A 19503-nucleotide genomic window follows, 5' to 3' on the forward strand; every position below is an offset into this window, starting at 1 on the left:
CCTTATTCTGCGAGCTTGAGAAGGGCTTGCAGAATGTGGGGGCCTAGTTTCCTTATTCCTGTGGTGCTCAGAAGAGTCTTCTGACTCTCCCCTGCTCCCAGGATTGGTGGATTACCCCCCCCCCCCGCACCCCCACTGCCCTATCTGGGAAGAGGTCTTGATGATACTGTTTTTGGGTTGTATTTCCTGGGGTTCCCCACCAAATTTAACAAACTGATCTTTTAGTAGGTGGTATTTTTGAGGATCCAATTCCCTGATCAGAGATGTGAGCCCTAACATTTGGGGATCTGTACAAGGACGCCTGTCCATCCATTTCTGGGAGGCCCTGATCTGTCAGTCCTATTTTGCCAATTCTGTTGAAGTCTACCATCCCCATGGCCCCTGGTTCATATGCGTCAGTAGACATGAAGGTGGCAGAGTTCATTGCATTGAAGGGGTTATAGTCCCTGAGTACAGGGGTCCTGATGTGAGGATAAGGGGTTTCTCTATCCCTTTCTACCTCTTCTCTTTCAGCCCCTATTCCCTGGTGACATGCCAAAATCTGAATCGTTTGTTCCTCTATCAGGGCCTTACTGGTTTCAATGATTTGCTCTTGCATGGCTATCTGTTGGTGGAGCATATCATTCTTTTCACAGAGAGCCTCATTGTCTCTCTGTGTTTCCTGTCTGGTCTGAAAATACTGGGCCAATTTCAGCTGCAGGAGAATCACCTCCTGAGTGTTAGCATCATTGGTCTGGGTTTTCTTTTCCAGAGCATCCTCCACCCGCCTGGTGTGCTCTAGTAGCTTCTCATATTCTGTTTTTACTTCCTTGAGCTCCTGGAGGGCCAGCTTTCTTTCCTCTAGCTTGGTTTTTAATTGGCTTACTTCCTGGCCTAAGGTGTCCCTCTCCTGACTTAGAGTGCCCCTCTGTTCAGCCAGGTCGTCCCTTTGGTTTTTAAATGCACTGGATTTCAGGCGCTCCTCATCAAATTCCTCTTGAGAGTGGATGTCTTTAATAATTAATTTATTATTTTCCTCTTTCAAGGATTCTATGTGGTTTTGTAAGATTAATTGATGCACCAGTTTCTGCTGACTCTATTGTAAAGAGTCAACCCTTTCCTGACACTCCTCTTTCAGTGCCTGTAATTGGGTGTCTTGCACTGGATTCTCTTGCTGTAGAAGATCCATATCTTCTTTTAATTTTGTCAGATACTGCCTAGATTCTGTCTCTGATTTTTGGCTCTTCAGTAGCCTTTGCTCTGCAGAGTCTAGATCAGTTTCGATGTTCTCTAGTGTTTCCACTTGGTTCTTTGCCAGAACTATGTTTTCAGCATGCTTTCCCTGCATCACTCCGATCTGGAGGTACAGGTAGGCCGCTATTTTGGCAATTTTACTCTGCTCCTCTTTCGCTTGTGTGGCCATGTACAGTTCACTAAGAGTGTGGTGTAATGGGCCCTTGTCCTGCCATGTATACAGGTCCATGTTCTTTGATTCTTTGAATATATATATATATATATACTTGTGGAAACACTTGAAACACTTGTGTACAGGCTTGTCATGAATGCCATATCATATCATATCATATCATATCATATCATTTCATGTCATATCATATCATATCACTGCCTACAATCTATTCATTACGTATAGCCAGCCTTTATGATTACTTAGTCTCCTTGTGTTTCTGCATCTGTACAATTATAAACCGGCTTTGCATTTTCTTCAGTGCTCTCTGCACATACAATCTTCATTTTGCCCATGAAATGCTACTCAATTCTTTACTTGGCCATCATATGCTATAAGGTCTATGTACTCACTTCATAGGCATCTCTTCTAGGTGCGTCATTTCTGCTTCATGTGACATCACCAGTCTTTTGTTTCACCCATCTTCACACTTCTGGAATTTCCTTCAGAAGACTGTCATTTCTTCGCGGGTACATCATATAGGGTCTTCCCAATGGATACCTAGTTTCAAGGACTCTTTGCGGTATAGGTACCATTATTGGCTTTTCACATGTCACAATTTCCGATTGCCAACATATAGGCAAAAAGGGGGTGGGACCTCCAGTAGAGATGCTTGGCTCCTCCTCGACAGGAGGAAGATTTATTTTCCAATCCGCAAACTTCTTCATATCTGCCCTGGTCTTTTCCAAAGCAGTGTGTGCTGCAAGGTGTCCCTTTTGTATATCTTCTATCATTACATCTATGGCAGGCAGATTTTGGCACTTTGTCGGCATATCAGGAAGGGCGAGCAGATGAAACCCTTAGGAACACAGGAATGGACTGACACCCGTTGCAGTGTGAAGGGAGTTGTTGTAGGCAAATTCTGTGAATGGTAAAAGTTTGCACCAATCATCCTGGGTAGCGGAGCCAAAACAGCACAGGTATTGCTCCAGGGACTTATTTACCCTTTCAGTCTGCCAATTTGTCTGTGGGTGATATCCGGATGATACAGCTCTGTCTACTCCTAAAAAGTTACAAAGATTGAACAAGAATGCAGACGTGTATTGAAATCCCCGGTATGAGATAATCTTGCTAGGCAATCCGTGCAATCGGAAGATGGTTTTGAGAAAACACCTTGCCATTTGAGAAGCTGTGGGAATCCTTGGCAAAGGAACAAAATGGGCCATCTTCGTAAGATAATCTACTGTTACCATGATAGTGGTAGGATGACAGGAGGGAGGTAATTCAACAATAAAGTTGGTAGAAATGTGCTGCCAGGGGGTAGTAGGTAGTTCTGGTTGCACTAGGAGTCCAAGAAACTTATTGCGTGGTACCTTGGTCTGCAAAGAGATCACACAGGAGGTGACATATTCCTTAACATCCTTTGACACAGAGGCCCACCAGAAAGTCTCTGGATTAAATGAAGTGTGTTGTGGATTCCACGATGCTCTGCACACTTGGAGTTGTGACAGATAGACAGGACTTGTCATTGGAGGTCAGCAGAAGGAACAAACAACTGATTATGAAAAAACAGCATTTCTTTTAACCGAGTTAACTGGTAACGCAAGATTAGATCTGGAACCGGACCCTGTGCGGTGGGTTGGGAAAAGAGTTTCTCCCTTAGAGAAAGAGACGGAATAATGTCTGCTGAATGTGATAAGGCATCTGCCTGTATGTTTTCAATTCCAAGAAATAAGCCCATCAAGCATGCCAACTGGTTTGACACTCCATTTGCTGAAGAACTTTCAAGTTTTGGTGGTCTGTTCGTACAATGAAGGGATAGGTGGAACCCAACAAAAGATGATGCCGTTCTTGACCTGCTCTCGTTATAGCCAAATGCTCCTTATCCAGAACTGTATAATTGACTTTAGATTCACTCAAGGTTTTAGAAAGGAACGCAACCGAGTATTCAAAGTCCTCCTCATGTCATTGCTTGAGGACAGCCCCAATGGCTGAATGTGATGCATCGCTTTCCAGGATGAATTTTCTTTGTTGATCCGGGATCTTCAGAATAGGGGCAGAAATTAAAGATTCTTTCAGGTCTTGAAAGGCTGATTGAGCCACTAGGTGTAGGTTCCAGGCACATTTCTTACCCTTTTTGAGGAGCTCAGTGATGGGTTTAATTTTCAGAGAGTAGTTACATATGCATTTCCTATAAAAATGTGCATATCCAAGGAATCGCTGGACACCTTTTAATGTAGCAGGGGCTTTCCATTTTAAGATGGCATGAATTTTAGAGGGATCCATAGCAGTGCCGGCTTCGGACAGGATAAATCCGAAATAGGGTACTTGGGTTTGATGAAAGGAACATTTCTCCAGCTTTGCAAATAAATAGTTTCTTTGCAGTCTCCTGAGTACTTCTGTGATGTGTATGATGTGGACTTTTTTGAGAAAACCAGTATATCATCAAGATATATGACCACAAAATGGAGCAGTAGATAATGCGAAGACATTATCAATAAACCTTTGAAATATGGCAGGAGCATTTGATAACCCAAAGGGCGTGACCCAATATTCAACATGCCCAAAACGTGTGCGGAAGGTGGTTTTCCAGTTATCTCCTTGATGTATTTGGATCAAATGGTAGACTCCACGAAGGTCTAATTTAGTAAACAATTTGGCACCAGGGACAGCTTCCAATATGTCTGGGATCAACGGTAATGGATATCTATCCTTGATTGTGATTTTGTTTAAGCCTTTAAAGTCAATACAGGGTCTTAATTAACTGGTATCTTTCTTAGGAATAAAGAACAGTGGTGCTCCTGCTGGAGATTTGGATTCAGTGATCAGTCCAGGACAAGGATTTGTCGTTAAGTATTCTTGTAAGACTTTTTTTTAAGCTACAGATGAGGTATACATTCAGCCGAAGGGAATTTCTTGACTGGGTACTAGATCTATTGCACAGTCGTTAGTTCGGTGAGGAGGTAATTCTTTGTATTCGTCATTAGAAAACACTGGAAGGAATTCCCAATACCAGGATGGTAATGCCTGAACAGTATCTACTCGAGTTGAGTGAGACAGGCCAAGTTGTTCATCTAAAGGTACGTACATTCCTATAGCACCTTGTTGTAAACAGCATTGCACTCAGTGTTTCGGAATCCAAGAATATAGTTTGTGCTGTCCAATTAATGTATGGGTTATGGATTCTGAGCCAAGGGAGCCCTAATAAGAGAGGAAAATGTGCTGCCTTGATCAAGTCGAACTGGATCACCTCTTGATGAGAAAACTTCATGGTAAGAAGGTTGGTGCCTTCAGTAATAATGCCAGAGGACAACGGTTTGCCGCCTGCTCCTTCTACCACACATGAAAGGCTTTGCCTTGTCTGGGTATGTCATGGAGGGTGGCCCAGTTGTTATCCATATAATTCCCGGCTACACCACAGTCGATGAGAGCTGGAATGTCTTGTATCAAGGACTCATGGTTTATCAGCGTTATTTTAACGACCACAAAGGGGTTGGCAAGCAAATTAGTGGAATTGGTTTGGGAACTCTGTGTTCCTTCCCGCACATCGGCTCCCGTTAGGTGCAGGGTTAGTCGTTTTCCCGAGCGACGTGTAGGAGCTATGGGACAATGTCATAGCAAGTGTGCTTTGGAACCACACTACAGTCAGAGCCCGTTCTCTCTCTGGCGGGTGCGTTCTTCCTGAGTTAAGGGCCCTCAAGCTGCTCTCACTTGCATGGGTTCTTCCTCTGATCTATTCTTTCCAGTTCCTTTGGGGTGCTCAAAAGGAGATCTACTAAACTGACCTTTCTGTCTTTCGTTCCTTTATTCCTGGACCCTATATTCCAATTGCATGACAACTGTGATAATTTCCGCTAGATTCGGAGGATGTGGTATCCTCGCAAGCTCATTTTTAAGTTCTTCTGATAATCCTCTTCTCATGAGGGTCACTAACGCGTCATCTGGCCAAGCAGTGTCATTGGCCATCTGTTTAGATTGGGTAATATATGTTATGGTATCTAAGGAGCCCTGTTTAAAGTATAGTAAGTTTTACCATCATTTCTGATAGAGCAAACATTGCTCTTAAACCATGCACAAATCCCGGAAATGAGTCCAGTAGGGAAATAGGATGCTTTAAATTTGTATTGTACCAGGCAGACATCAATTAATTCCTTCAACTTTCTGAGGAACCCATCACATTTTCCACCCCCTAATGGTCCTGGGGTTATCTCATGGTGTACTGGACTCTGCAGAACAAATTGGTTCAGATTTGCATAATCGGTCTTCAAGTTTTGAACTTCCTGGGTTAGAGCCTGCATTGCTGCTGTCAGTTGCTGGACTTGTACCATTATTTTTTTTTTTTTGGCGGGTGTCGCTTACTGGTATACTAATGAGTAAGCACTGACCTTGTCTTCAATGTGCGGAAACTGATGAGAACAGCCCGAGAAACCCTCCAGGTCCTGAGTGCAACAGTGACCTGGAGAATTCCCTGGGACGCCAGCAGGGAAAAAGCCTCAAGGGGCAGAAAAAACCATGTTGTAGATGGATCCTGGACTTGAAGACGTTAAGGATGGTGAAACGAGAATCCCAGATGAAACTGATCTGATGGCAGAGACATGAGCCGAAACACTGGAACAGCGCTGTGGATGCAGGAGAATGAACGGGAGTCCAAAGAGGTAAGTAGAGAAGACGTAAGAAGGAAAAAACTGTGGAGAAACCAAGGGGGAAAATGGGAAAGCTGCCGACAGAGTGCCAGAGGAATATGAATCCAAGAGGAGAGAGAGAGATCCTATGCGAGCAGGGCGGCACGGGCTCTGGTTCCAAAACAAAGGAAGAGGGATCACAGAAATGGTTAGAGGATTACAAAGCTTCAAGAAAAATAGAAACAACACATTTGCTTACCATTTCCAGGTTCCTTAAGAGCCCAAGGTCTGTGGTTCCAGTGCTGCCACCAGCGTCTGGGGAGCTCCATCTTGGAAAACAACGAGACTTTTCTGTGTGACTTCTGTCAAAGGAACACAACGCAGCCATGTTGGGAGAAGTAGTCTGCAAGTTGAATGCTGTTGTTTCCACTTGAACCATAACTACTACCACCTCTGATATGGTCGTGCCCTGACAGTCTTGTAACAAAGTTTCACTTCAGTTCTTTTGGTTCCAACTTGACAAAAAAAGTTCCAACCAACAGTTCAAAAATGTTCAACAAGGTGTTCTTCTTTCCACTTGTGACAGAGAGCTCAATATGACTTCTTCTCATAACCCAAGACTACTTCCATAGTTCATTCAACAAATATGTATTTGTCAGGATAATTCTGCAGCAGTTCACAAAAAACTTCTTTTAACAATGTTACATGATTCTGCAGCAGTTCACACAACACTTGGTTCAGCGATATCAATTTGTCAGGATGATTCTGGAATATTTCACAAAAACATTTAGTGGTTCTGCTACTTCTTCTTTAAGACATTTAATCTTACAAAAGTATTTCAATGACTTCCACTGGGTCCACTCACCTGCCAGGCCTATTACTTCTAGGTCCTCTGTCCTGGTGTACTCTCCTGCCAGGACAGATTACACTACTAGCTACATGTACTTCTGAGGTAAATGTTATTTTCCAACAAGCTAGCAATGTATTTTGCTTCACAACATCAAGTTTAAGGATTTCTTCTGGGAAAACAATAAACACATTGGGACTGTTTGTCACACACTTGTGACGACCACACACAATGCAGGTTATGTTCTACTCCTCCTGAATACCTTCTATCAGATGGACAGCCACACTTCTTTCCACACTTCCGCATTAAACAAATGCTCGGAATGGTTTTCTCTCACACTTACAGTTCTTTTGCTTTAGCGATGTGGGTTTAAGCCAGATCCTCTTAAAAACTTCTTTACATATGGGCAATATTTTTTTCAAACACTTGAATTATTAATTGCCCTATCTTGGCATTGGCAATGTCGTTTTTTATAAATTGCCTTAATATTCTGTTTTGGCTTTGGCAATAGTTGTTTGTATTGGTTTCCAGGGTTGTTGTTTTTGGGCTTTAATCTGACCCACATAAATACAATCACACCCTTCTGGTCTGATAGATAAGTTATTTTTCTGCCACCTGCTTCTGTTTGAGTCAGCTTGGTTTGCAATAGAATAATTTGTCTGCTTTATATCAATTTGGTATTAAACAAAAATGTTATTTTCCCAGTTCATTCTGTTTATCTTCTTTCTATGTTTAATGCCACTGGACTTGGCCAGTGGACTGTTACGCAGCACTGCAATGTTACAAACATCTAGTGAACTCACCAGGTCTGGCATGCATGTCTGTTCGTCAAGCTGCACACAGTGATTCATCACCCTCACTTGTGTTCTGCATTATCTGGGCACCTTGTTTGCTGCCTTTTAATTAAAGATCGAATTTGGGGTGTGCTTTTTAAAATCGAATGTGGGTGTTTTGCATCTCCTGTGCAACATCTGCAGCTTTCATTTAAAATCTAATTTGGGGCGTGCTTTTAAAATTGAATTTGGGTGTTTTGCATCTCCTGTGCACAACCTACAGCTTTCATTTAAAATCGAATTTGAGGTGTGCTTTTAAAATCGAATTTGGATGTTTTGAATATCCTGTGCACCACCTGGAGCTTTCATTTAAAATATGATTTGGGGTGTGCTTTTAAAATCGAATTTGGGAGTTTTGCATCTCCTGTGCACTATCTGCAGCTTTAATTTAAAATCGAATTTGGGGTGTGCTCTTAAAATCAAATGTGGGTGTTTTACATCTCCTCTGCACCATCTGCAGCTTTCATTTAAAATAGATTTTCTGTGTTTTGCATTTCCTGTGCACTATCTGCACTGTTTTCTGCCTCCATTTTTAAAATATATTTATGTGTGTAGTTACATATATGTGGCACTATTCCAATGTAAATCTATTCCTGCTGTGTTTCACTTATTCTCTCCGACTCAATCTACTAGGCCCCTAACAGAGTTCAGCCAGAACTGTGCAGTGCTGTCACTCCTCCCTCATTCTTTCGCTAAAACCTCTGCCCTACGATGGCTCTCTCCACCTCTCCCATATTCTCTAACTGCTATGCTATCACCTATCCCCCATCTCTCTCCAGGTCAGGTAGGAAAAAGCACAAAACAGATATCCTGAGTGCAAACCCTGGACTTCCCACTGCAGACACCTATGTCAGTGCTTCCTCTAGGGAGGTTTTAACCGATATCCTTTTCTCTGTCCTCTCTCCTGATCTCTGGACTTTCCATCTCATCTACACTCTCTCTCCCTCCTCACACTCCTTTATTAATGGTGGCTCCAAGTGGGAAGTCATCCTGGCTGGTTTTGCATCCTCTCTTTGTTTCGTTAATATCTATCACACTGGAACCATTCTGGTCCAGGGTACATAACCCAAACTCCTTCTCTTAGACCGCATCTTGCCTTTTCTCATTAACTTCCTTCTTTCGCCTGCATCTCCCCTTCTCTCTCTCTCCCTCCTCTGAATGGTGTACCGCGCCCCTGTACCCCACCTCAGAAAACCTTCAAAAGCACTGACCACCTCCACCTTGCGACTCTTAAGGCCTGCTCAGCCAACAAACACTCCTCAGACACCTGTCTCCTTCTTGAAGACATTGAACTTGACATTCTCGCTCTTACCAAGACATGGTTCAATGCCAGCTCAGTCACAGCCTTTGACTCCCACCTCCCTGACTGATGGCTTCAAGATCATCTCCAAGCCTCGAAATCACTGCACTGGCGGGGGTTGCCTTAATCTTCCCTGACTGGGCTTCTGCCTCCATCTTACCTACCAATACCTATTCCTCTTTGAAAGCCTGGTCTGCAAGTTGGTCAGTGCTCCCACATCCACCCTGACCATTGCTACCATCTACCTGCCTCGAAGCACCACCTTTCTATTCTGCTCTGAATGGGCTGAATTCTGCTCTTCTTTACTTTCTTCCACCTCTAACCTTCTTCTCCTGATTGTTTTCAATATTCAACTGCACTCCCCTGGCTATGCACCCTCTCTATTCACTGATCTCTGCTCCTCGCTTTTCCTCTCTATTATCCCTTCTGGGCCAACCCACACCGCTGTAAACACTCTGGATGCCCTCATACACTCGAACCTCTCTCCCCCCCCTACTAGTCACCCATGTCTCCTGGTCTGACCACTCTCTCCTCTCCTCCCATCTGGGTCCCATCGGCCCCCTGACTGCCCCCCAAAAGTCACACCAACCTCGTTCACTAACACCTGCCTGATGAAATGAGTGACTGCAGGTGTCTTTGCCTATAACCTTCACCCCACTTCACCTCCCCACCTCTGACTCTACCTCTGACTCTGCCCTCAGCAACCTCCATCTTTCCATCACCAACACTCTTGACATGTGTGCCCCAGTCATGAGGATCTGTGGGAAACCTGCCTCAAAGCGTAACACTTGGAACAGCACTGACCTTGCAGCCCTGAAACAAAAGTGCAGGGCAGCAGAACGGAAGTGGCAAACCTCAGACTCATCCTCTGACAAAATGGCCTGCCGCCTGCTACAAAGGCAATACAGACTCTCCATCCATGCAAAAAAAGAGCTCACATTCTGGCAAGGGTCCCAGGCTCATCCAATAACACGGCTGAACTTTTCAAAATCTGCAGGGAACTAGTCAACCCCTCCGCAGTCTCCTCCTCCCCTTCACTTTCCCATGCCCTCTGCAATGCACTGGCCTCACACTTTGCCACCAAAACTCAGGACATTCTGACTACCCTTTCTACACTCCCTCACAACCCATCCTACTCCCCCCACCAAACTGCCTCCCCTCCCTCCTCCCTGTCCTCCTTCTCTCCTGTCACACCTGAAGAAGTTAACAGAGTTTTCCGCTCCATGAAGGTCTCTTCTAAACAGGTCTCCCCTTGCTCATCCAGGACCATCAAAGATAACATTGGCTCTCTTGCCCCTGCTCTCACTTATTTCTGCAATCACCCCTTTATCACTGGATATTCCCCTCCCCCTCAAGCCCTCCCTTGTGCGCCCACTCCTGAAAAAAACCTTCCTTTGACCCTAACTGCCCTGCTAGCTATCGCCCCTTCCTGGGGAAGCTACATGAGAAGCTCGCCTTGCCCCAACTCAACTCTCACACTGAACTTGTTGGAGGACTCCATGAACATTAATCATGATTCTGAGCTTCCAGAGGCATGGAAAGTGCTCTTCTGAACACCTGTGAAGAACAGCTCGCAACTATGGACTCCAACTCCCTAGCTGTCCTTATCCTTCTCGATCTCTCCTCTGCATTAAACATTCCATCCTCATACACTTGGTATCTCGGAACTGCACTGGATTGGCTGTCCTCTTTCCTCACTAACCGCTCTTCCCAAGTCATCCTGGGCCCCATCTCCTCTCCTACATCCATCTCCAGTTGCTGTGTCCCTCAGGGCTCTATACTCTCCCACTGGATCTTTAACATCTAACTTGCTCAACTTGCATGCCTCATCTCCACATTTCCTCCAACTTCCAGTGTTACACAGATGACATACAGCTCTTCTTCAGACTCCCTGCTGACCCTCTTGCACCCCTCAACATCCCTGACTGCCTTTCTGCCATCCAGTTATGGTGCAACTCCAATGATCTATTCTTCAATGCCCGTAAAACTGAGATCCTTCCATTGGGACCCCTGCTCCCTACTTCACTCCTTCTCTCTGGCCTTACTCCTTGGGCTCTCCCCCTGTGCCTTCAACAGAAGTCAGAAATCTTGGGGTCATCTTTGACTCCTCTCTTTCCTTCCTCCCTCACATTCAGGACATTGCCAAGAAGTCCAGCCATCAGCTCTTCCTTCTCAAAGGAATTCTACCTTTTCTCACTTTCCCTCAGAGGCTCAATGTGACTCAAGCCCTGGTTCTCTCTAGACTTGACTACTGTAACAGCTTTCTCCTGAATCTTCCTTCTTCCACTCTGAGACCCCTCCAGCTTATCCAGAATAGGGCAGCATCCTTGGTCTTAAGACGCATCTCTCCGGCACCAAAAAGTCCCCCAAGCACTAAAAAGTCTTCACTGGCTCCCAGAAGCTGCACTGATTAAATTCAAATCCATCTGCATCATCCACAAGGGTGTCTGGGCTCAGGTACCACACTAGCTTCAACTTTATCTCACTAAATACTCTCCCTCAGACTACTTCTCTTCTCTGGCACCAACTCTTTGTGTGTTAAGTCTTTTTCTAAACAGAGGGCAGGGGGTCACTCAGTTTCCTCTGCGGACTCCCTCCTTTGGAATAGCCTCCCCATGTGCCCTGAGCAGGATCGTCTCAAATTCAGGAAGCTCCTTAAGACTTTCCTCTTTTCCTCCTCATTCCCTCCTTCTCTCCTCTGATAATCCCACAGTTGCTGAATCAGTGTCCTTGGCCCTTATGTATCTTCGGGGCCTTGACCTCCCACACCAATTCTTCCCAGATCCTGTCTTTCCACAGCACTTTGCATCTGCACACCCTCCGCTCTGGAGACTGGCACTTAAACCTCCCTTACCCGGCCCAGGTTGTATAGCACTCTACATACCTAGCACTTCCTCCATGGCTCATCCACAGGCTTGGACTCCACAGCACTTAACCCTCTTTCATTCTTCCTTTCTTCATTTGCACGTTCTGAATACTCACAATGGATAGTAGGTCTGTCCCCCTCCATCTTCCCTTCTGCTCTTAAATATTGTGTTATAATGTATTTCCCACTCTCCCCCCTCCCTGCCTTGTGGGCCCTTTGAAACAGTATATTCTTATTGTATAAGCGCATTGATCGATATAACGCACACAAATAAAACAGTGTCTAACTACGACAGTAACGGGCAGATATGTCTCAATTAAGGCCAGAATTGTATACTGAGAAAAAAGAATAACATGCAGGATGCACATTGTATGGCAATGGCCTTACTACCGGGATTCATACTAACCAGGGCCCAAATCGAATGAATTGTTGACTACTAATTTTGCTAATATTATGGTAGAAATTCAAAGTAAGTCCATAGAACAATGATCCCATTAAACAGTTAGGGAAAAAGCTAATATTGCCTTGACTCTTAGATGCGGCAAAGACAAAATGATCCAAACTGCAAAAAGGATTCTTCGGCATGAAATCAAATGTATAGTTCATTAGAACAACCATCTGTCTCCTGATCCATTAGTCATAACCCAGATAAGGGCTCTTAAATGCATGTATAGACGTTGGTTAAAAAATTCACAAAAAAGAACATGAGTTGTATCTATGGCAGAAAATCGCCAGACTAGCAATACATGGGGATGGCAATGGAATATGGAAACTAATTTCCAGGAACAGAACTCGTGAAGCGATGATAAACTGCCTTAATGAAGAGACATGGGCGAATCATATCAATTCGACCTTAGGCTGAGTTGAACCGCTTGATTCGCCCTTACCTATCCCCATGTCTCCATGGGAATGCAAATCTTCTGTTTAAGATATTATAACCATAATAGAAGTCGTCACGTGCTGCCGGCCCTGACGGAATTTGCAATCTAGTTATCAAACGGGATCCTCAATTATGGGGAGCAGCTCTCCATTTGCAATTCTCACATATTGGTAAATACGGAGTGATACCTCCATCTTGGAAAACTAGTAACATATTGACTGTATATAAGAAAGGGGCGTGGGATAATCCGTCCAACTTCCGCATGCTAGCCATGCTTGACTCTACTTCAAAAATCTTCACATATGTACTTCTACATGAGTTGAATACATGGATCTCTGATAATAAAATTCTTCCAATAAATCAAATAGGCTTTAGAGATAAATCAAGCATATCGCATAATTTGCTTATATTGACTTCTGTTATTGAACACTCATGGCAGCGGCGGAATCTCAATGTTTATTGCGCATTCATTGATTTTTCCGTCGCTTTCGATAATGTAAACTGGATGCCTAGGGTATTCCTCCAGGTTTGTTAAGAATGTTGATGATTCTACATGTGGATACCACTGTCCGGGTGCGCCTAAATGCAGTGGGCAGATTATCTAAATCTATGGCAACCCGATGTGGCATTAAAACAAAGATGTATGATAGTGGCCATCCTATTTAATTTGTATCTTGTGGATATGTTTGCTGCATTTAATATCAAAGCAGCCAATCCTGTAAAAATTAAGAACTCGATTATAGGATGGCTCGCCTATGCAGACATCTCTTACTCCTTGTTTATACGCCCGTTGGCTTGCAATTGATGTTGAATGCTTTAGTTCCGTACTCGGAAACTAATGGGCTACTGATTAGCATCGCTAAGAGTAAAATCATGGTCTTTACCAAGAAACACCGACCTAAGAAATATGTATGAACACTATGAGCTGAACCTTTTGAGCAAGTATCATCAATTAAATATTTAGGTCTCATTGTCGATGACAAAATGAAATGGGACCTTCATTGGGCAGACCTGAAAACAAGATGAGTCACATCTGTGAACGCACTCAGTGTTTTTATAGGACGAAATAACGGATACTGTGCCTCTGCATTCTGTCCATTTATAATGCAAAGATTCTGGCTATGTTATGATATGTGGTGGCAATTTGGTGTCTGAAATTTCAGAAACAATTGAGAGTTTTTAAAGCAAAACTACTGAGGAGATTGTTTCACCTTCCCCAATGTGTGAGTATAGAATACCTATATTTAGAATTTAACCTTAAGGGCATTTGGAGTGTGTATATTGCACAATGTGTATTACTATTTGAGAGACTACTAACAGTGCATACAGATATTATCATTTGCCCTATATGAAAGCATTTTTGAGTCTAGATGATAATCTACCTATAGGCATTATTGGTCTACTAAAGCGTACACATAATGAATGGCTACATGAGGGCATTGAAACATTCATTACTGGTAACTTAAAACAATGGTTGAAGAATAAATTATGTAAGGTGGTCTTTGAGAAAAATATGCTTTTTGTTGGGGTTAGGACATCCTCTAGAGATTACTGTAACAGAAGAATGACTAGAATATCTCCTCCTGCATACATTACTGCTTATCCTGCCCATGTATCTTTCGTAATTATCTCTTAATCAAATTCAATGTTTCAGCAGTTTTATCATCAAAGTGTGGTTACATTCAATCTTTTTATTCCCATACATTCTGTCGATTAAGTGGAAACTTGGTCAGTGAAACTGTATCCCATTTGATTTTTGAATGTGAAAGCCTAGTCCAATTGCGTTCAAAGTTTTTTAAAGCATATAATAATGCAACCATTATGAATGAAATCCACATATTATGGGTGGCTTTGATGCAAGGAAATGATATCAATTTGATATATTTTATTGTTCGATTTTATATGCATATTGTTGACATTTTTAAGTGTCTTGAATAGGTTTTGATGTTAATCTCAGTAGTTTTTATATGTGTGATTCTGTGTAATTTTGTATTTTATATTGTATGTCATGTGTTATACAAAGCCTTGTTGCTATATGTATATCTAATAAATACATTTGAATTATAAGTGCATAACAAGCAAACAATAAATACATAAATACATTCTTGGGTTTAGCCACCATATGATGAGAATGATGTCTAATTTTAGAGTCTCTCTTAACCTCTTAGCTCCCTTTTGTAATTTTTTCACTTGACTGTTAGCTTCCCAAAAATGTTTTTTTTTGTATTTTTGTATTTGTTTATTATTTGTATCGCGCACCTAACTCTGAGGTAACTGGACGCTGGAGAACTTAACATGTTGGGCTGTCTCGCCGACCAAGGGTAAAGTAGGTGTGTTAAGCTGTAATATGGGACTTTGTTGATAAGGGGGTACAGAATGTATCAATTGTTCTATGGTTTGGGTCTCTAATAGTCTTTTCCCTAACCATAATGACAACATATTGTGGACTGTGGCATATAATTCTATAGGGGTTTATTCAGGCTTCAATGTAATACTCCTAAGTATTTGCTTGTAGAAGTCTTCTGCTTACAACACTTTCTTCACTAACCCTTCCGGATTTAGAAGATGATATGACGCCTGAAGTTCCGGATTTAGAAGATGATTTGACTTCTGAAATTCTCCCTTTAAAAGAGCAGCCAACTAGCATGTTTTTAATTTGGGGCTCCAGTTCAACTGATGGGCTAACCTCTCTAAATGTAGGAAGAAATTCCCCTAATCCTCCCCATCTCCTTTGGGCTGTCACATTCCCTGTGGGATTACTTGTCTTTGAGAGGATGCAGCTATTCTTTTCAACCCCTCTTGAAACTTAGCTTCGGCCTTTATTTGATGTTCTGTTATCTTTGTTAAAAGCTCATCTAAAGTAGCCATTGTAACTTCTTCTGATTGGATTTCGAACTGTCCTATTGGATTCACGTAAAGGGGCCAGATTACAGAAACTTTGCACTGGTGCATGTGCAAAGTTTACACTGTATTATCACTAGGGCAATGTTTGCACCGTTTTTTAAAACACAGGGACACATTAAAAAACCATTGCACCTCGACAAGTGCAGTTTGCATATTCAAAGCAGCGCAAACATATCCTAGCGCAAAAAAGATGCACTTTCACTAAATGTTTGTACCATGGCAAAATTTGCCCTAGTGCCAATACAGAATGAGATTAGCACTAGGGCAAACTTTGCCCTGATGCACAAATGCATTAAAAATGTTTCTTTTTAATAGTAGGGCAATTCTAGACCTGGTGCTTTTAATATGCCAACTTGCACTTGTCGAGGTGCAATGTTTTTTAATGTGTCCCAGTGTTTTTAAAAATAGGACAGACTTTGCCCTAGTGGTAATACTGTGCAAACTTTGCACTTTCACCGGTGCAAACTGTCTGTAATCTGGGCCCTGTTTGTTTGGAGGGGTTTGATATTTTTCACTATCTTCTGATTCAGAATCTATTTCTATGGGTTTCTCTGCTTCAGCTACTTCTGCCAATGTGATGGAGACAGGTTTGATTATAATGGGCTCGGATTGGGTATTTGGAAAGGAAAATGAAACTCTGGTCCTTGTTATGAGTATAATAGTAAATTTACTATAGGATATTAAGTTATAATCTGACACTCTTTTTATAGTGCATGGTCATTTAGCAGAAAACACATTTTTGCTGGTCTAGGGAGAAAGCAGATATGGTCACTATTTGTTTAATTTTGAAAATGGTGTCTTGTGGTTTGACATGTAAAATAAACTCACATGTCTCTGTGAGTTGAATTACTAGTTTCATAAGAAAACCTCAAGTGTGAATTCTTCGTGGATTTCTAGTTTGTATCAACTGATTCACATCCCACCCCGACACCATATGTGAGGGGTCAGTGATGTGAGGCAGACAACTTTGCGAAGACTTTTCAAAAGATGCCATTTTATTAACTCAAATGGTTGAATAAACACATCACTGTCCCAAACCAGATGAGTATTACCTGGCTTAAAATAAATGAAGGAAATACTCTAACACAAGGTTTCTGTCTCTCACACTTGTACATAAACAACTCAACAAGGTAGTACATGGCATCCATGTAAACCAAAAATAACAGTTATGTTCACAACCTGATAACTGATAGATGATTCTGCAGCAGTTCACACAACACTTGCTTCAGCAATATTACTTTACCAGGATGATACTGTAATATTTCACAAAAACATCTTAGTGGCTCTACCACTTCTTCTTCAAGACATTTAACCATAAAACAGTACTTCAATGACTTCCACCTGGTCCACTCACCTGCCAGGCCTACTACTACTAGGTCCTCTGTCGTGGTGTACTCTCCTGCCAGGAGAGATTAAACTAATAACTACAAGTACTTCTGAGGTAAACATTCTCTTCCACCAAGTTAGCAATGCCTTTTGCTTCACAACATCAAGTTAATATATTTCTTCTGGGAAAACAATAAACACATTAATGTTGTTTGTTATACCCTTCAGATGGCCACGCACAATGCAGGTTATACTCTACTCCTCTTGAGTGCCTCCTATCAGAAGGACAGCCCTCCTGCTACTCTTGTTTGCCCATTTCCACATGAACCAAATGCTGACAATGGTTTTTTTCTCACTCTTACAGTTGTTAGGCTTTGGCAATGTGGGTTTAAGGCAGATCCTCTTATAACCTTCTGTACGTAACAGCAATATTATTTACAAACATTTGAATTCTTAATTGGCCTTTCTTGGCTTTGGCAATGTTGGTTCTTTACAATTTGCCTTGGTTTGATTCTCTTTTGGCTTTGGCAATAGTTGTCTGTATTGGTTTCTCTGGTTATTGCTCTCTCTTGTTGGCCTTTAATCTGACCCACATAGATACAATCAAACCATTCTGGTCTGATAGTTAAGTTCTTTTTCTGCCACCTGCTTGGTTTGCAATAGAATAATTATCCTGCTTTATATCAGTTTGGTATTCAAAAAAAGAATTATCTTCCCACATCACTCTGTTTATCTTCTTTCTATTAGTAAGGGCCCTGGATTTGGCCAGCGGGTGTTTACAGAGCGCTCTGGTATCACAAACTGAAGCAGAATTTAGAAACCAGAGGTTGGCTTGAGGGAAATTTGCGTTTGTCAGGGAAATCAGTGCATCAGGCCTCTCCCTGTGTTTTAAGTCTTTCAAATGCCTTCCATTCATTTCAATGCAGCTGTGGCTTTCATCTTATTTTCATGGCTTTTCATGGTAGTTGGTTTTAGGTGTCAGTGAGCAGTCCATGTGTACTCCTTTGCAACTAGCTTATGTCTCTATGTGTGTATTCAGCCATGTTGCATGCTTCATGATTACTTTGGTGATGTCATCCAGTTATGGTCTGTGGGCTGCTTCACTGGGTGTCATCTGTCATCTTGGGGGTATGCTCAACAAAACTGGTAGTGAACTCACCAGGTCTGGCATGTGCATCCATTCTCCTTGCTGCCTCTAAGTCCTTTGATTCTGCTTTCTTGCGCAGCTCGGCAACCTCTCATTCTCTGCTTCCTGCGCCAGTCAATAGAGGAGCTCTCCTCGCTCCAATGGCTCTCCAGTGCTCGCCTGCCACCTGCACTCGACTGAAAATTGAGAAAGCTTTCAAATTACCTGACTTCTGCAGCAGTGGTCCTCAGAGGGGAAGCCATCAAACTCAATACTTCCTGCAGCACAACCTCTGCAATCAAGGTCTCAGATAGAGGAGAGACTCCCTGGACATGCATCTGTTCAGTACACAACGGTGGTCCCAGCTTCTCTTCTCTCCTCTAACTTCTGCTTCTGCTGCCACGTGGCGGTACCATAACTACTCCACCTATTGCTACTGCTCTTCTCCATGGCCTGCACCTGAGGGGACTTTTATGCCTCTGAATCTCCCTCAGGTCTGTGTCATTACCACTAATAAGCTGCAACTTGCAGTCGCATGCCTCTGCTACCTTCTTTGTTCATCTCAGTACTTTGGGAATTGTGGAACTTGGAGTCCACAATGTAAACTTAGCTTTTCCAATGAAAATATCAACACCAAGTTAATTGTTCTCCTTATTTATATTCCCCAAAATAGTATTATAAGGATTCAATGAAGGATTTGGGTGTACAGAGGAATTAGGGTTTTCAGGGTCCAACTTGATAATATTTAACGACTCATCTTTATCATTCCCCCGGGAGTCATCGGAGCTTTCATCTTTATGAATGCCAGTGACTTTAAAAAGAGTTTTCTTACTCCCCATACATAACGGGTTATTATTGTTTCCATCCACATTCAGATATTTAGCTTGGAGAAAAAAATGCTCTCTCTAACAGCAAGCCATTACATATTCCGGTATGAATGATATTTCCTTACTTGAGGAAGACGAATACTGCATCTCACCCAACTTTCCTCTGGGGCCCTTTTCCTCCAAGGTGATCCTCCCGGCTAATATCACCCAGGGTCAGGATCAGGAAGCGTATGCCTTTCCCTTGCCAATTGGGAGGAGACTTTAAGCAGGGTCTTTGTGAGGACTCCATAGAATCCATCACAGGAGTTAGTGAGGTACTGAGGTACTGTTATGGAGAAGAGTGAGGTGGAGATAGTGGAGGACTGTGACAAAGAAGAGTGAGGAAGAGTTAGTGGGGAACAGTGGCAAGGAAAAGTGGGGGGCAGTATTTGGGGACTGTGACAAGGAAAGGTGATGGCAATGGTGTACTGTGACAAAAAAGAGGGAGATTGTGGTAGTGGGTAACTGTGATGAGGAAGAGTGAGTTGTTGGAAGCAGAGGGTTGTGAAGAGGAAGAGCAAGGTAGGGTTATTGGGGGACTATGATGAG

The sequence above is a fragment of the Ambystoma mexicanum genome, chromosome 7q, assembly GCF_040938575.1.
Source record: "Ambystoma mexicanum isolate Mex_15411 chromosome 7q, UKY_AmexF1_1, whole genome shotgun sequence".
NCBI classification, from domain to species: domain Eukaryota; kingdom Metazoa; phylum Chordata; class Amphibia; order Caudata; family Ambystomatidae; genus Ambystoma; species Ambystoma mexicanum.